Consider the following 15,997-nt stretch of genomic DNA (forward strand, 5'->3'; position numbering starts at 1 on the left):
GTACGGAATTAATTTATTATCAGTTCTCTCTTTTGTTGCACCGGTTGGGGCGATGGTTTGATGCAGATGCGCCACACCAAAGCTCAAGCACGAAAGTTTGCACTGGGTACTCTTTTTTACGTCTTTTTTTATATGGATGGTCGAAGAATAGCCACCCTACTTGCATGGCACTACACTCCCATTGCGTTCGGTCACGTCCTGTCTTCACTCCGATCGGCTGTCCCCCAACGTGGTGGCCAAAAGGAATTCCATAATTTATCATTGATTGAGTCTGTAAAATGAACCATCTCCAGCGGGAAGCATCCGATGAAAGGATGAAAGTTCATTATGGTGCAAGCACTTTAATGAATAAAAATAAAAGGGCCACGGAATGCTGCGTCGAGCACATTTCTTCGCTTAGACAAAGGGGAAACGTGACAGCCAACGTCCTGATCTTCGACTGAACGCGATGTATTACTCTTGTTCTTGAGGTACGGGGTTTACGTTTCGTTTCCTCTTTGCGCACGGGGAAATTGAATTCCGTATCCGCGCTAGGGCTTAAGTTTCTTTCTTTCTTTATTGATTGCGGTATTGGAGGCAGGGGTATAGCGACAGGGATATTCAATTTTCATGGAATAATTCTAATTATCAGATACGTTGTGGTGGAATAATTGGATATCATGTAGGTGAGTTAATCAATTTCCGTTTTTGAAGATTTTCATGGCGTGGCATATGAATATGGTGTGATGTTATTTTTTGTCACTTTCCTGAAATTTCTGGGGCCTCGCCTAGGGGCCCCAAAAAATTTGTGCCGATTGTGCGATTTTTGGAAATTTAACAGCAGAGTTAATTTATAGCACAAAATCTAATTAAAAAGGTTTAAAAAATTGATCAAAAACATCTTCCTTGGTTATATAAAACATTTATTTCTATGTGATTAATTAAATGCAGAGAAGAATATCGACTTTGTGAAATTTAAACTATAAACGAAATTGCACCAGAACCAGGAACACTAATTTTCCCGTTAGTCGAGAAAAATTTCTTCGAAAACTACCAGTTTCCGAATGTATAGTACCAGGAGAGCATCCACTGAAGAGGTAGCTCCTGGTACTGCGCCGTAAGGTATGCAATGTTTATACACTAACTTTCCATACCAACCAGCTGTTTTGAGATTTCCGATACCAGGAGAGCATGTCTCTCAAGAGGTGACCCTCAGGCACTCAGGCACTCAGTCACTCAGTCACTCATGAGTGCCAGTCACTCATGAGTGCCAGTCACTCATGAGTGCCAGTCACTCATGAGTGCCAGTCACTCATGAGTGCCGGTCACTCATGAGAGCCGGTCACTCATGAGTGCCGGTGACTCATGAGTGCCGGTGACTCATGAGTGACTGGCACTCATGAGTGACTGAGTGCCTGAGTGTCTGAGGGTCACCTCTTGAGAGACATGCTCTCCTGGTATCGGAAATCTCAAAACAGCTGGTTGGTATGGAAAGTTAGTGTATAAACATCCATATATAACGTGTCACAGTCGCCTTGTAATATATTTGCTGACGCGTAATATTGTAAACGCGTAACGGTCACTGTGTGATAGTTCTTTCGGACGGATTACGGGACAGAGTCCTCCATAACACAAATAACACTTGACTTCTTCTGTTGAGTACGACGATCAACTACGACAGTTAGCGCGTGTGGAAGTGACTGCGAGTGACCCTGTAGTGAACGGTCAATCTTTATTTATATTATAATTTCGGGTATACATTGTGTGAACAATTTTGATGGAAATTTCCATTAGCCCACATACCGGACTAGTAGTAATCTGATGCTTTTGTTTGTCTAAATTTTTATTGGTTGGTTTAATTGTTTTCTTGAGGTCTAGTTCTTATTTATTGGGTGGCGTAGTTCTGTTCCATGTATGCTATGTACGGATGGGTCGTCTATTGCTCAATTGCAATGGTTGCTATTCTGGCGTGAAGCGCACCTTTACTGTCTTGCAATGAGGTCGCTATGTTTTTTTTACATAGCGCATGGATAGGGTGTGGATTGGTATTGCGCAAGTTCGTTGCGCGATCGATGCGATTATGGTGTATGTTTTTATGTTTTGCATATTGGATTTGTACTTGCAACTCGTGTGCATTGAATATGTACTTGCAACTTGTGAGCGTTTAATAATTGTTCTAACTGCGCCTGAGGCCCATGTTATTGGCGTTACTTGTTTATTGCAGTTCTTGTTCTAATATCTTGATAGAGGGGTATGGGGTGAATTTCAACATAAAGAAGTTTTGGATTGTTTTAAGACTGTATAGCAGATATGCTACAACTTCGTTCTTAAGCCATTCAGATTGAGCCAGACAGAGTGGGTTAGAATTTATCTATTTTTATCATCAATATTTCCATGAGTATCTTCCTCGTATTACCAAACCTAAAACACAGGTAGACAATATTAGGTCCACTCCTAACCGTCATAACCGTTTTATGACCATCATTGCTTCTTTAATCAAACTGGGTTACAATTGAATGATATAAAAGATACAGTGATTTTTCAATTTAAAGATAGAACATGTGCAACACATTCAAGGTCTGTCAGTACGCTCAATAATGGTATAAAGTGGCCTAGATGTATGTCAATTCCGGATCCCTTCATCTTCCGTTCAACGTATACAGAATCTACGTCATACTTATCATATCACTACAGGGATGCTACTGCGTTGACTACTTCTTATAAGATATTCTTAAAGGGGGGGGGGGGGGGGGAAGCTTCTTGAAATATTTGGGAACCATCCGGGAAAAATTCTAAAAGGAAAATTGTCCAAATGTTCAACAAGTCTGCGATGCTACAAACGGTGGTGAAACAGCAGCTCCACTTCTACCGAATGCCGTGTGATTGTGTGTAGAACTCTCAAGGCTCTTAGCTAATGTTTTTGGCATAATACTAATAATAAAGGCCAAATCAAACAGGCCTATATTTACTGCTAGGTGATCACAACTTTGAAGTCATTTGAAATATCAAATAATCAATACCGACAACACAATTGATGTTGAAATACCCGCATGGTTTCCAAACTGATTGAAGTTTCTGCATCGAGTCTGAACTCGTTGGAAAGAGCCAAAACTACAGGATTTTCAGGTCCGACTTGGCGAGAACAGACAAACAAGCTTAGATAAGAGTTTTTGAGCTTGAAAGTCGCTTTATCATCGGTTTACCATAAATTAGATATTAATTTTCTGCTGACCGATCGCGATCAGCAAATCGTTCGCACTTCTTTGTTACGTTTTAGATTACTTTTGCGCTAGTGATTTTAGTTCACGTTCGCATTATTTTCTGCCGCTAGCCGTCTGCCTTCACAGGTTTGCCTTGGTGTTGTCACTATTATGTGGTGTTGTGGCTGCCGTCATTATAAGGTCTGGATTCTTCAGTAATCAAAACGATGACAGTTGAAACTAGGGTTATATCAGATTACTAGTCTCAGTACTCACATAAAACTCGTAGACATTGCTTCTGGATAAATAAAACGAAAACTTCTAATTCTTTTAGGGTGAAAGAAAAAAAATGCTCAGAGAGATTTTCTACCCCGAATAATTAATAGAGGTGCGAAAACAACCAAGATGTATTTTATTATTCTGACGTTGGAATTTCTTATATATATGTTGACATGTTGTAATTATATGTTGACTGAAGGATTGTAAATGAGAAAAGCTTAATTTACTGTTTTTGTTTGAAATGCTAGTTATGAGGTTTTCATACAGAGTAATGAATTTCGATCGTTACTAATAATATCATGATGTGTAATGGAGCATAGCACGTAGCACTTCAGAGCCGCACTCGTGTTTTATTATAATTAATAGCCAAGCTGGTTAGTGCGTTTGTTGATTTTATTTTATATTGAGTCGATATTGAACCTTCTTCTATCCGACGAAAGGGGCAAGAGAATACTTCCTACGGGTAGTAAAATGTATGTATTTATTAATGATACAGTAACAAGAAACCCCCAAACCACAGTGGAAAATACAAAACATTAACCACGCTGCTCAAGTCGTTCTGTTCCTAGCAAATACATGCCGTTCGAATGCGATTACGCCTCATGGATGCTGATTGTGTGGACTGCTATAGAATCGCAGGCGGAAGGAAGAAACCTGAGGTCGAAACATAAGGATTGTTTTTTATGCTCCCGGTATGTTCGCCCACTTAGGACCGGAGCACACATCTACAAAATATGTATGAAGTCATCGACATAGACTAAAGCAAGTTAAACTAACTGTAAAGCAGTTCCTGTTGTGGTCATCATCATCATCATCACCATCATCGTTGCAGTTGTCGTTCTGGCGACGGATTACGGTGGAACAATGGAGACCAAAGCGAGGAAATGGAGGCAATGGAGACAATCGAGAGGAAAGCGGTGAAAAAATAATGAACAGGATGTGTCGGAACAAGTGGAACCGATTCCACCGTTGGAGTTGAAGCAGGAGAGAGTGATCGAAGAGGATTGCTTCGGATGGTGAACCCGTTTGAGTGGTCTGGCGATAGTACGAGTAGATGCATTTGCGGTCGAATAAACAAAACATTGCAAAGCAAAAATAATTATCATCAATTAATCTCTGTAGCCTTCCAGGGGACCTGAGAGCTGGTTGGTACACGGTTGCCAACGCGCTAGAACTATCCCTTTTGACACTGTTGTTCAGGCATGTGCACGCAGGTATGGCTTTGGAGTGCTCTCGGTTGTCCCACAGTTGGACGTCCTGCTCCATAAGGCTCACTGCAGTCGGACGATGACAATGGATGGCTTTGGCCTTGTTCTGTCGCATTGTACTGCTCGAGTACATCGCTTCCCCCCTGGGGGGAATTGGTATTCTCGGTGTCAACGTGTCCGGTGGACCGGTCGTCTCGAACGATAGTAATTAATCTCGCACGAGCACTTGCACTTCGACCTTAACAGACACACGCACATGCACACAAATTGGATGTCTTTCTTTGGAAGACTCCATCTTCCTCGCTTTGTACCGCTCGGAACCGCTTGTTCGGAGCAAGTACAAGCCCATCCAACCTGTAACTCCTTTGATAGCCTTCCCAACCTCAAACTCCGTTCGTTGCATTATTGAACGGCAAAAGGCATCGCTCCCGGAGGTTTGGGGACAGACAGATACCAACCACACCTTCTCGCTAGCCACTGCGGGCCGGTTTATGTAACCGAGAAACAAGTAGATCGATTGTTTGGCACTTTATGAGTTGGTGCTCTGTGTAAAGCAGACTCGGTTGACATTAGATAACCGGGCAAGTTCCTTGCAACGTTCCCCCGGGTACGTTTGTGCCCAGCACCAGCAACACTGCTCTGCTACAGTGTAAGTTCGGAGTAATGTGCACTGAATGCAAGCTGGCAAAATCGGAGTTCTACCGCACAGACCACATAATGTTGAAACTAATAAATTTGCTCAAGAAAACACGATACATTCCGTAAGCGTACGTGTTCATGTTACGCAGCAGAATACATCTTGCATACGAACAAAACAGAAAGAGAGAGAAAGGGAGCTATACTTTGCTTTGCTTGTTTGGAAGACGTTCAGTGTGGGTCGCACCGTTCCCAAAAACACAACTTGCCCGAAAAGTTTCAACTCACCCGCCGGTACAACACGCTATAAAAGCTTTAACGAAATTTTGGTCACTGTACCAAACCGGAGCGCTACCGAGCAAGGGGACGAAGACGAGTGGGTGGGCTTCCAATTTGCCTAATGGTACTTGATTCCGTCCGTGCCGAGTCACTTCTCTGAACTTGTTCAATAAATTGCTGGACGTGCTGGCAAAAGTGGACGTACATCAGACGACGTCGAAGGGTAAAGTTTTTCAGGTGTTCATAAAGTCGAAAATAAGGTTATCTAGAAGATAAGATCGACGGACTTCTACCGTCGCGGAGGTCGGTAACTTTTCCGATAGATGTCCCAATCTCCCAGCTGAGGAGAGTGATGCTCTGGGGAAGGTTTTCGATACCCCCCGATGGACGTTTGGGAGGAGATGATTTTTTGAAATCCTAGCATGTAACGCAGTTACGTAGAAAGGGTGAGATTTGTTATAAAATTGCGAGAAACTTCCAGGGATATTTTGGGGAAATTAGACGTTATTTGCGTTTCGTCAACATTGAACAGTGTAGGTCAACATTGACCTTCAAACGGTATTGGTCAACAGTGAAGTTACGGATGAAAGGGTATATTTGTAACTTTAATGTCAATTACTTGGACTCGTTTGACTTTTCAAGGGCTTCAATAGAGATTGGAAAAGCATTTTAGTTATCATAAAAGTAGGTAGAAAGAATAATATTGCCTCTCTTCTTCTGCTTGTTGCGTATTATGCTAACAGCCTCTACTCAAAGTCCTTAGTTCCCTGTCATAAACATCAAAGTACCTGTCTCATTGCAGTTACAATGGCCAACCGAATGGTTCTGGCCCACCCAAACCAACCGGAGCATTATGGACATGCCCGAAGTCATTTGTCCGAATGGGGGGTTTCCTAGCTTATGGTGCAATAATTTTACGACCAGGAAAACATCTTCGGCCATGACATGACAAAAGCCTCACTGAGCAGAGTGCTAGGAAAGCGAATGGGAATAAATTCATTCATGGCCAGGCAGAGCGGACGGTCCATTTCATGATTTATACAGATTAATTACTTCTTCTTCAAACGAGGACAGTGACCAAATGGACATTCCAACCGGCGTTGGGCAGAGATGAATCTAGCTGGCTTCGGAACTCAACGTAGGGCAATCATGCTCTCCGTAGAACAAATTTTCCGCACATACGGATAATCGGCAAAATTACACTTCCGTCGAAGTCACTGGTGAAAGGGATCGGGGTGTCAGAAAACATATTTTATGCTGATGGTAGCGGAACGTTGCGTTAACACCATTGCTCCTAACTTGTGGGGCGCAGCCAAAATGCATCCAAAAAGCAAACGTCCCACCCCCTTTACGGGCTGTGAGTGTGTTAGAGGCTTATATGGAAAGTTCCACACGGAACGTGCAGAAGCGTCGTGGATCTAGCTGTGTGATTTGTTTGCTAAATGAACACACAAAAGAGGTTCACGTCGTTCGTTGCCCGTGGCTCGTGTAGGATCGAACTACTCCAGTTCGAGTAACGAATGATAGACGTTACGCGAAACAAAAAACCGTCCACATAGCACAGTGTAATTAATGCCCATCTATTCCAATACTTAAAACTCATCTTCTAAAGATATGGGTGCCGAAAGAGCAGCGAAAATTTTGCCTGCAACTTCGCTGACTATCGGATTACGACACATTGTGACGGCAATCTAGCCCGGAATTGACTTTGGATGCTTTGGTTCTATATGGCTATCGGATGGTATTGGAGGCTAAAGGAAACCGGTAGTGTCTCGTGACATCATACCGTCCTCCCGAGAGCATAAGCACAAGTGCTTCGCAAACAACAAAAATCCCCAAAAAACCCCCAACGACACTGCTGCACGCAACTGCACCGTCTGCATGTGAATTTTTCCCCAAGGACTTTGCTGCTCCGAATGCAAGCAACCATGGTTGCAGGCTATTACAGCACGCCAGCACACTAGGCACACACGGTTGGGAAAAGGGGCAGGTGCAGCTACATCAGCAGCTTCAACAGCAGCAGTACCATCACTGGCCCGAATTAATGTTTGTAGCTCCACATGATCGTACATGACGCACAAGGATGGCACCATCAGGACATTCCCGGAACAGCGCGTCCGGAATGTAAACCGATATGGAATTTAGAGAGGATGTTTCGGTGCTTGTAAAATGCGTACAGAATACGTTCTCTGCTAGTGCTAGAATAAAGGTACCTAAGTGCATGCAGTGAATGTGTATTAGCAACGATAGGTAAACTATAATGAACGCTTATTTGAACATGCGTTTAAACTTAGCCGTTAAGATATCGCAATTATAATATAAAATTAATAAAATATTTTTGAATTCTATTTAAAATTTATAAACATAAATTAATTATAAAATTATAAAATAATTAATAATTATAAAATTTATAACAAATATCCTTTTTTATTTAAACAAAAATTGTATCGAAACTCTATCTTGTAAAAATGGTTTTTTTAGTCTTAAGGAAAAAAAGTTTATTCAAAGTAAAAATTGTTTTGGTAAAATTAACTACACATCGATTTGCTTCTTGCTTCATGAATCTTTAATAAAGAATCTTTCGAATCATGAGTCGATCGCTTTCAAACCTTAATTGATCTCTAAAAGAGTAATGGTATTATGACATTTTAGCTTATATCACGAACTACATGCTAAATTTTATGAACAATTTTAAGAAATTGTAGCATTCGATGTTCTGGACTGATTTATTATTTAGCAAATATCTTCTAGATATTTGAAGATCTAGATGAATGGATCCTTAAAGGCCTTTTAAAATCTTTTGATTTCATGTTAGATCTTTAAATACTCAAGACTCATCAGAGCAGAGAACCAGAATCATTCTTTTGCATCTGAATTAGATTAATCTTGCATGAAACTCGTGCTTTCGCGTTTTATCTAATTGTAAGAATGATCTCGACCAGAGTTCTCGTAGTTGTTAATTGACTTTTTGGATACTGAATAGGAATAAGCATATTAGCTATTATATTACATTACATGTATGATTAATGTAACATTTCATATTAAATTTTTCTAGCGTTAATTAATAAATAAGAATTGTGACGATAATTTGAAGATTAACAAATGTTATATAAGTGGGTTTTATACTCCCAATACTCTCTCCTTTTCACTGTCATGTACTTCGCTTCACAATCAAACAACTCGCAAAATTGCTCACGATTGAAATTTAATTCACTTCCAACCGCTTTCCATTGAATTCTTTATCGAAAAGTGTGTAAAGTGAGATTGTTCTACAAATTTCTCACGCACCAACACAAAACAACCCTCTGCTCTGAATTAAAATCGCGTTTACAGTATCAAGATTCAACGACGCGCGGCCACTGTCAGTCTACTACACAGAGGGAGAGCCGGATGGGCTGTACAGCGAACTGGCACGAAAGCTTGTGCTATTTCCTGGTGAAAAATTTAATTAAACAAACAATTTCCTTGCCGGTTGCCGAACGGAACATCATACTGCTGGGACGTGTTCAGCGAAATGGCCGAAGCCAATCTCCGGCACACGGTGTGGACCGTTGTTACTGCGATTTTTTTTGTTGCTGCTGTCGTCCTTCTGTCCCACGTTTGCTTTCCCTAATGCGTCAGCAGAAAACGTTCTCAAACCATCCGGGACGGGTTTTGAGGGGACGGCAATTCCGTTTGTGCGTTTCCGACTCCGGTCGAAACAACCTGCAAGATAGGACCGGGGCGTTCTTAAATTCTAGCCGTTCTTGTACGCTTTCGCTTCTTTCGAAGTTTCGATGCTTGTGTAGACATTTCCGGTCGGTTCCGGTTCGAATTGCCGCTCCCATCGAATGCGACCGGTCTGAGTGTTTTGGTACATGATTGGTTCTATGCAAATTTTCAACCAATACGGAGACGGTTTCTTCATCTGACCTGAGCGCTGATGTGCATAACGGGCCGGGATGCAAATGGTCGGGCACTGCACGTTGGGGGTCTTACTCACAGGATTTTGTATTTCGGGAGGTCGAGTGATGGTGTGCATTTTGGGATTGTGTGTTTTTGCGTGCATTGTGGGAATGGTGTGGCATTCGATCCGTTTTCACTAATTTGAATTATGCAACGGCTCGTCCTCATGGTTGTGCTGCTGTCGCTGGAAGGCGTTGGGTTTGACGCGAGTGTTTGTGAAATCAATAATTCAGGCCAGATGTTTTTCTGCTGCTGCGATCCAGCATTAGCGCTCGCTCATGGTAAGGGGGACAAATGGTTGTTGGATAAGCAGATAAATTAGCATGATGTCATGTTTATTTGTCAAGCCCTCGGGAATGCAGCTTCGATGTCTGTGTGCGATGCATTGTTGCCCTAGAACGGTTGAAATCATATTTAATAATCGTTGTAAAGACAGAATTCATAAATGATGAAATGTTTAAAAGAGTATTTTTTTGGTTTGGCCGTATTGTTTGATGTTAATTATTTGAATGGATCATACATTACTTACAGATGCCCTGGCATTATATAAAATGCACAATAGCTCACTAGCAGTTCTGTGAGTCAAGAAGTCCCTTTACAATTTATTTTCATTCATTATGTGTGACATGTCTAATGACTGCCTAATTGTCCAGGGAAATAAAAAAATATATCCAAAAATGCCAATTAAACAAATCACTCCTCGACTCATATGATGTATCGATTCGGAACAGTTAATTTTTATTGACCGGATTTAGCCATAAAAATATTTTTATTTTCTAAAACTTAAACCCGGTCTTAACCGATTGAGTGTCTAACTCAAACTTCATCATCTGAAGGCCTAACTAAAACTAGAACTAGAACTGATGTATCTTTTCTTCATTTCGCGTGGATGGCGGTTGATCGTGGCAATGGATGTTTATGTTAAATGTGCGTTGTCAGCTTTCTTGTTGTCAACGCGATTATGCTCTTTGTTCGATCTAACGCTGCAAGGGAATTTGTTTACACTGCGGCGGAATCTGTTTACAAAACGTGATCTGTTTATGAATTATCGTACTTCATGAGCTGTAGGAATGTACGATGTGCTAACTTTTATGCTGAATATGCGTTATGCTGACTGTTGTGTTGAATATGCGTTGTGCTAACTGTTGTGCTAACTGAACTATACCATCCAACACTGAACATTATTAAAGAGATAAAGCACCATTTTCACGAGGATCATTCGGTTTCGAGAGAAACTTAAACTTACACAAGATTGTATATTTTTTAACAACTTCATGTTCATCTCATTGAGCAAGGAGCATAAATAATACGGCAATAATAATAAGTCTGTTCTAATCTTCTTGGTTGTCTAATTTTAATTTAATTTTTCTTGGTTGAGATTTCTTTTTTAAATTAAAGTTGCTCCACAGTTCGAAGAATGGAAGTGGAATTATGGAAATTTCTGGAGTAATTGTTTGGCAATGTTCTACGAGTTCTGATTTGTGAATTGAAGTGGGGTTTTTCAATTATTGTATAATCAATAACTCGATGTGTCTGGATGCCATGAATAAATCTACTGATGGGAGCATAAATGGGACTAAATGGCTAAAATAAATAAACGAGGCTTGAGTTCTTTATTGTATTAATTTATTGTCCTGTGTTCAACGTAAGCGCATCAAAACTGCACTTTATTGTTTAAACGTTATTCAAGACACTGGTGAAAAAGTGTGGAATAGTCAGTTAGTTGATGTCCACAAGTATAGCAAAAACTATATAAAAAAATAAATTAACTGTAACTTGATGTAATGATTGCTTTGCTATGCTCTTAGAATAGTTCTTACAACAAATTCCCGTGATCGGATTGCTTTTTTGGAATTACTTCTTCCACAGCTCTAAGAACTTGCTTAGCTACAGTAACGCTCCTCTTAAAGCGGATACTATCCTAGCCGATCTAGCCCGTTTAATTCCACTTCGATGAACCGAACAATTTGGCTTCATTAATGGGAAAATGCTACTACAGCTGCTGTTGCCTCAGCTGCAAAACGACACACAGCTGTACACGGCGAAACTTTCCACCCACATAAGCCCATTGAACCGCGGAATCACTCAACTCGGTGCGTCTTGTACGATCGGTGAGTTTGGCAGGACGGTTGGGAAAGGAATTTCCAATGCGGTGATAGTAAATTGAAGTTTAACTAAATTTTCATCATTCGTTACCCCCCTAACGGTTCGTTCGGGTTTTCAAGGAGCGGGTACATGTGAGGCGATGTGTCTTATCGATCAACACACACCCACACTCACTACTAACGCTGGCAGGAATCATCGAGGGTGGAAAATATCGAGAACAAACGAGCACTGAAGCAGGGCCTGGAAAGAAGGAGTTTATCATAAGTGTCTTGTGAAACTGGTAGATATAGGAATTTTCTTCTAGCAACGTGTAGGTGTGTCAAGCGTGGTTTACGTGGGTTTTACGTTCGCCGATGACGTCGGCTGAAGAACGACTGCCGAGGTGTAGCTAAACGACTAGAAGGGATCGGTGCTTGAGGCCCATTTCCCCAGTAGCTTGATTTCACTTCAAAAACTTCACGGTTTGATTGAGTTTCAAGTGGAAAAAGAATGAAGAAAAGCGGAAAACTCTCTCTCTCACACACACACACACACACACACACACACACACACACACATGCTTATGTGTGTGTGGGTGTGTGGATGGGCTTTGCTGTACTGTGATGGTTAGTTCTCCTCCTCCCACACGCTGTTGCCAATGGAAAAATGATGAAAACGACAGGAGATGAGAGTTATTCGTCGTTCGATCCAACAGCCCCTGCTTCAGTGCTACAAATTGTACTTCAAGCGAGAAGGAAACGAGACCCCCGCGGGACTCGTTCAGAGGGAGACGTAGGCAGGAAGTAGTGGAAGTGGGAACGGCGTTCCCGTACGGCTCGAGGTAAGAAAAGATCCCTGTCTGATAGGTGGAAGTTTGACGTTCGTAGTCAAAATCAATTTGCCATCCAAAACCCCCCCCCCCCCCACGTCGGATAGCTGGGAGAATGTATTTGTTAACTAAAGCTGCGTGTGGAAAACATTTACACTCATGTGTGGGTGTGTGTATGTGTATGTGTACGTGTGTTTGTTCAGTGGAAAATATTTTCCTTCTTCAGCATCTACAAAAAAAAAACGGTAATGGTGAAAGCTTATCGAAAGGAAGCTTCCATCCTGTGGCTCCGGCGTCGTCTGGCAGGCGAAAAATAACTCAATCCCAGGTTCTACAAGTTGCTTCTTTGGGGTAGCAAAGACAATTTGGCAAACTCACGATGATTGCCGTGCGTCAACGTTGGGTGACGTTATTGCGGGGCAGGCATGGTTTGCCTTCGCCTTGAAGCAACAAGGCCTTGCATTGCGGTGGATGGTGCTTTGCCGGGTGCGCTACACATTAGGTACATTGTGAAAGAGTTTTGCACAGTAATGTACTGTCTCGATAAGTTTGTATGGTGAATAGCGCCTTTGAGAGGTTTGCCGTAAAGCAAGAAGACAATTTAACTAATACAAATGAACGTACCATGTAGGCGAGTATTTAAAGTCAGAGAAAAGCTGCTTTTTGCTGAAGGTTACTTTGGTAAATTGATTATCTTGAGTGTTAGGAAATTGTGAAAGGTGAGTAAGATAAGTTTTTGTCTAATGTTTTCTTTGAAAAGCATTTAAAACGATGTAGTAATTATTAATACTGCTTAAACTCATTTCAGGGTTTAGATGATAGATGACAGTTGACAAATTCCTCATAACTTAATACTGGAGATATGCATTTGGATGTACAGAGTTATAAAAAAGACTGTTGAAAGGTGTAAGTCACAGCTCTATGGGAAAACATTGATTAAATGCCTATTTGTTTAGCTACGAATGTGATATATAAAATGGAATATGAAATATAATATAATATATTGACAGAATATAGTTGCATTTTCTCTTGCCAACATAAGGGATGATCGTTATCTTCATCATCATTTAACTTAAGCCAGAAGTAGGGATGATCTCTCACGTGCAGACATCGTGTATTGTCAATATTGTGAGCGCTAATTGGGGAAGCGACACACGCCTCCTGGCGAAAACAGATAGAATTGGTTGCAACTGGTTGGAAATACACGAAATTAAAGTGTCGTGTCGAACTGGAATCTTAGTTTGAATACTTTTTTTTCGATTACTTTACATTAATCATATCCTGTTTTGTACATATTGTTGAGTGAATTATTGCGCTATAAAGCAAGATAGAGAATAGAGTGAAATATTGCGCTATATAGCAACTGATATAAACGCTATCGAACTCGTCGACCAGCGAACTTAAACAGTCATAGTTGTATTTGTTAGAAATAAAGGGGAGAGTTGTCATCGTTATACGAACCAGAAAACACGCGGTTTTGGTTGTTCTACTTAAATTGAGAAAACTCGTGTTTTACCCTACACATATCATTCTATAGATGTTCAAGAACTTAATCCTTTTCTACTGATTAGAATTATTCTATTATCAACATTTGTGCTAACTGCCTTCATTCACCACCACATTTGAAAGCTTTCCTTACTTGTCTGAATATTGTTCTCTACTACAAATGCTGTTCATCGAGTTTATACGGACAACAGGAAAAGTATCCCCCCGGTAATGCAGAAAGTAAGCAAAGAAAGAGCAAAAGAAGCGAATTCTCTGTCACTACCGAAGTACAACAGCTGCTAGCCACCGTAGTACCGCAGTTTGCTGCAACATCGTTTCTTATTGCGTCGTCTGGGACAGTCTGGACGTGATGAGACACACCATATGGTATACTGGGACGCATCGTACACAACGATGCCAAATTTTCCGTTTCATTAGACGCAAATACAGCGACGGTGAGTGAATTGTGTGCGAATTTCTTTCCGTTGGCATGAAGCACCACATGCTACGGACTTTGCTATGTACTTTGCTTTGAAGTGCATCCTTCTTAGAGCGTCCGCGTCGTTGGAATGAGGGGGAAAGAGATTGAAAGGACACCGCCACGGTGAAGGTTCCACTTTAGATCACACTTACGGTCTCAATTACGGCGGCAACGGCAGTAAATGCGGTGCAAAAAGGCTCATCCTAGGTGGATGATTCGAGCCATCTCAGCCAACACACTCACTGGCTGGACAACCTAAAGCCTCGGCCCTTCTGGCCAAGTGTTTGCTGGCAGATTCTACTCGAGACGGAGCAGGTTGACGAAAAGAGATCCGCTGATTCAAACCAGAGCTTGGCGACCGAATGAAGAATGTTTGCTTTCCAGATCAAAGCAGCTCTAATTCGAATCCTTTGCCGTCGATTGGATCCTTTCGGTGAGGTCACCGGTGCGTCAGTCGTTGTTTGCTCTCATTTGAATCGGGCACACGGGCACGGGCATTCATGTTCGGAGTGCATCATTTCGAGCGTTTGATGTAGAATCGTAGGAAAGCTGAACGTGTGAGCTGGAAAAGTGCTTTACTTTTCTTCATTTTTTGTTAGCCTTGCTTTCCTTGCATGTAGGATTTAATGTTTGTATATGATCAGATTGCTAAATCAGTTACAATTAAGCAAAAGCTTTTTGCTGTCATTATATTTCGTCTTCGGTAACGGAAACGATTAAGATTTAGTTTTGATTTCCGTTTTTAGTTTTCTACTTTTGTATTTTTTTTAATATTCATCTTTGATTTTTTACGAATTATACGAATTAAATTTATATATAAATATAAAAGCAAAAGCAAAAGTTTAAAAAAATTATATTGAGTTGAAAAAACAATTTCAGATTTGCATTGATGTCGAATTACAAAGGAAAACTTTTTTGCTAAATGTACAATGTTATTATGATTTACATAAAAAAACAATATTTTTGGAACAAAAAAATCCAGCAGTTCTCTTTTGATTTCCGCATTATTTTTGAATAATAAAGGTCCACGAAATGCATTATTAGTGTGTGAGTGTGGTAATAACTGCAAACCAAGACGACAAATGCGCATTTCAATTAGAGACACACATTAAAGCTCTACGGAGAAATGCTTCGCAAACGAGTACCAGTATCAGTGAAGCTCAACAATAAAGTGGCCAATAGCAACAGCAGTTGAAACGCAGGCTCATCGTAGCATAATTAATTACCCTCAGGAGGGAACCCTTTTAGGGTTGGATGGTTTTTATTTCCCATTTTTTACTCCGAAAGAGTGAACAAACACTGTCTCTAGTGGGAATTTTATGTGTTTTCCACTCATTTTCTCTTGCAATTTTTTTTATGTGGTATGGCCCATTGCACAGGCTGCTAACCGATTGGTGCCACATAATTGTGGTCCCTGATGTTATGACGGAATTGTTTAAGTGGTGTGCGGATATGCTGGTTGTATTATGAATTTTCGCTTCCCCACCATGCCACCGGTTTGTGGTGAGCTTTTGCACCAAAATGGCCAAGAGATGCGCCAGAAGTGGACGTGCTGTCGAAATGAAAAATGAGCCGGAAGTATTGCGCCTTA

The sequence above is a fragment of the Anopheles moucheti genome, chromosome 3 (assembly GCF_943734755.1).
Source record: "Anopheles moucheti chromosome 3, idAnoMoucSN_F20_07, whole genome shotgun sequence".
Classification (NCBI taxonomy): Eukaryota; Metazoa; Arthropoda; class Insecta; order Diptera; family Culicidae; genus Anopheles; species Anopheles moucheti.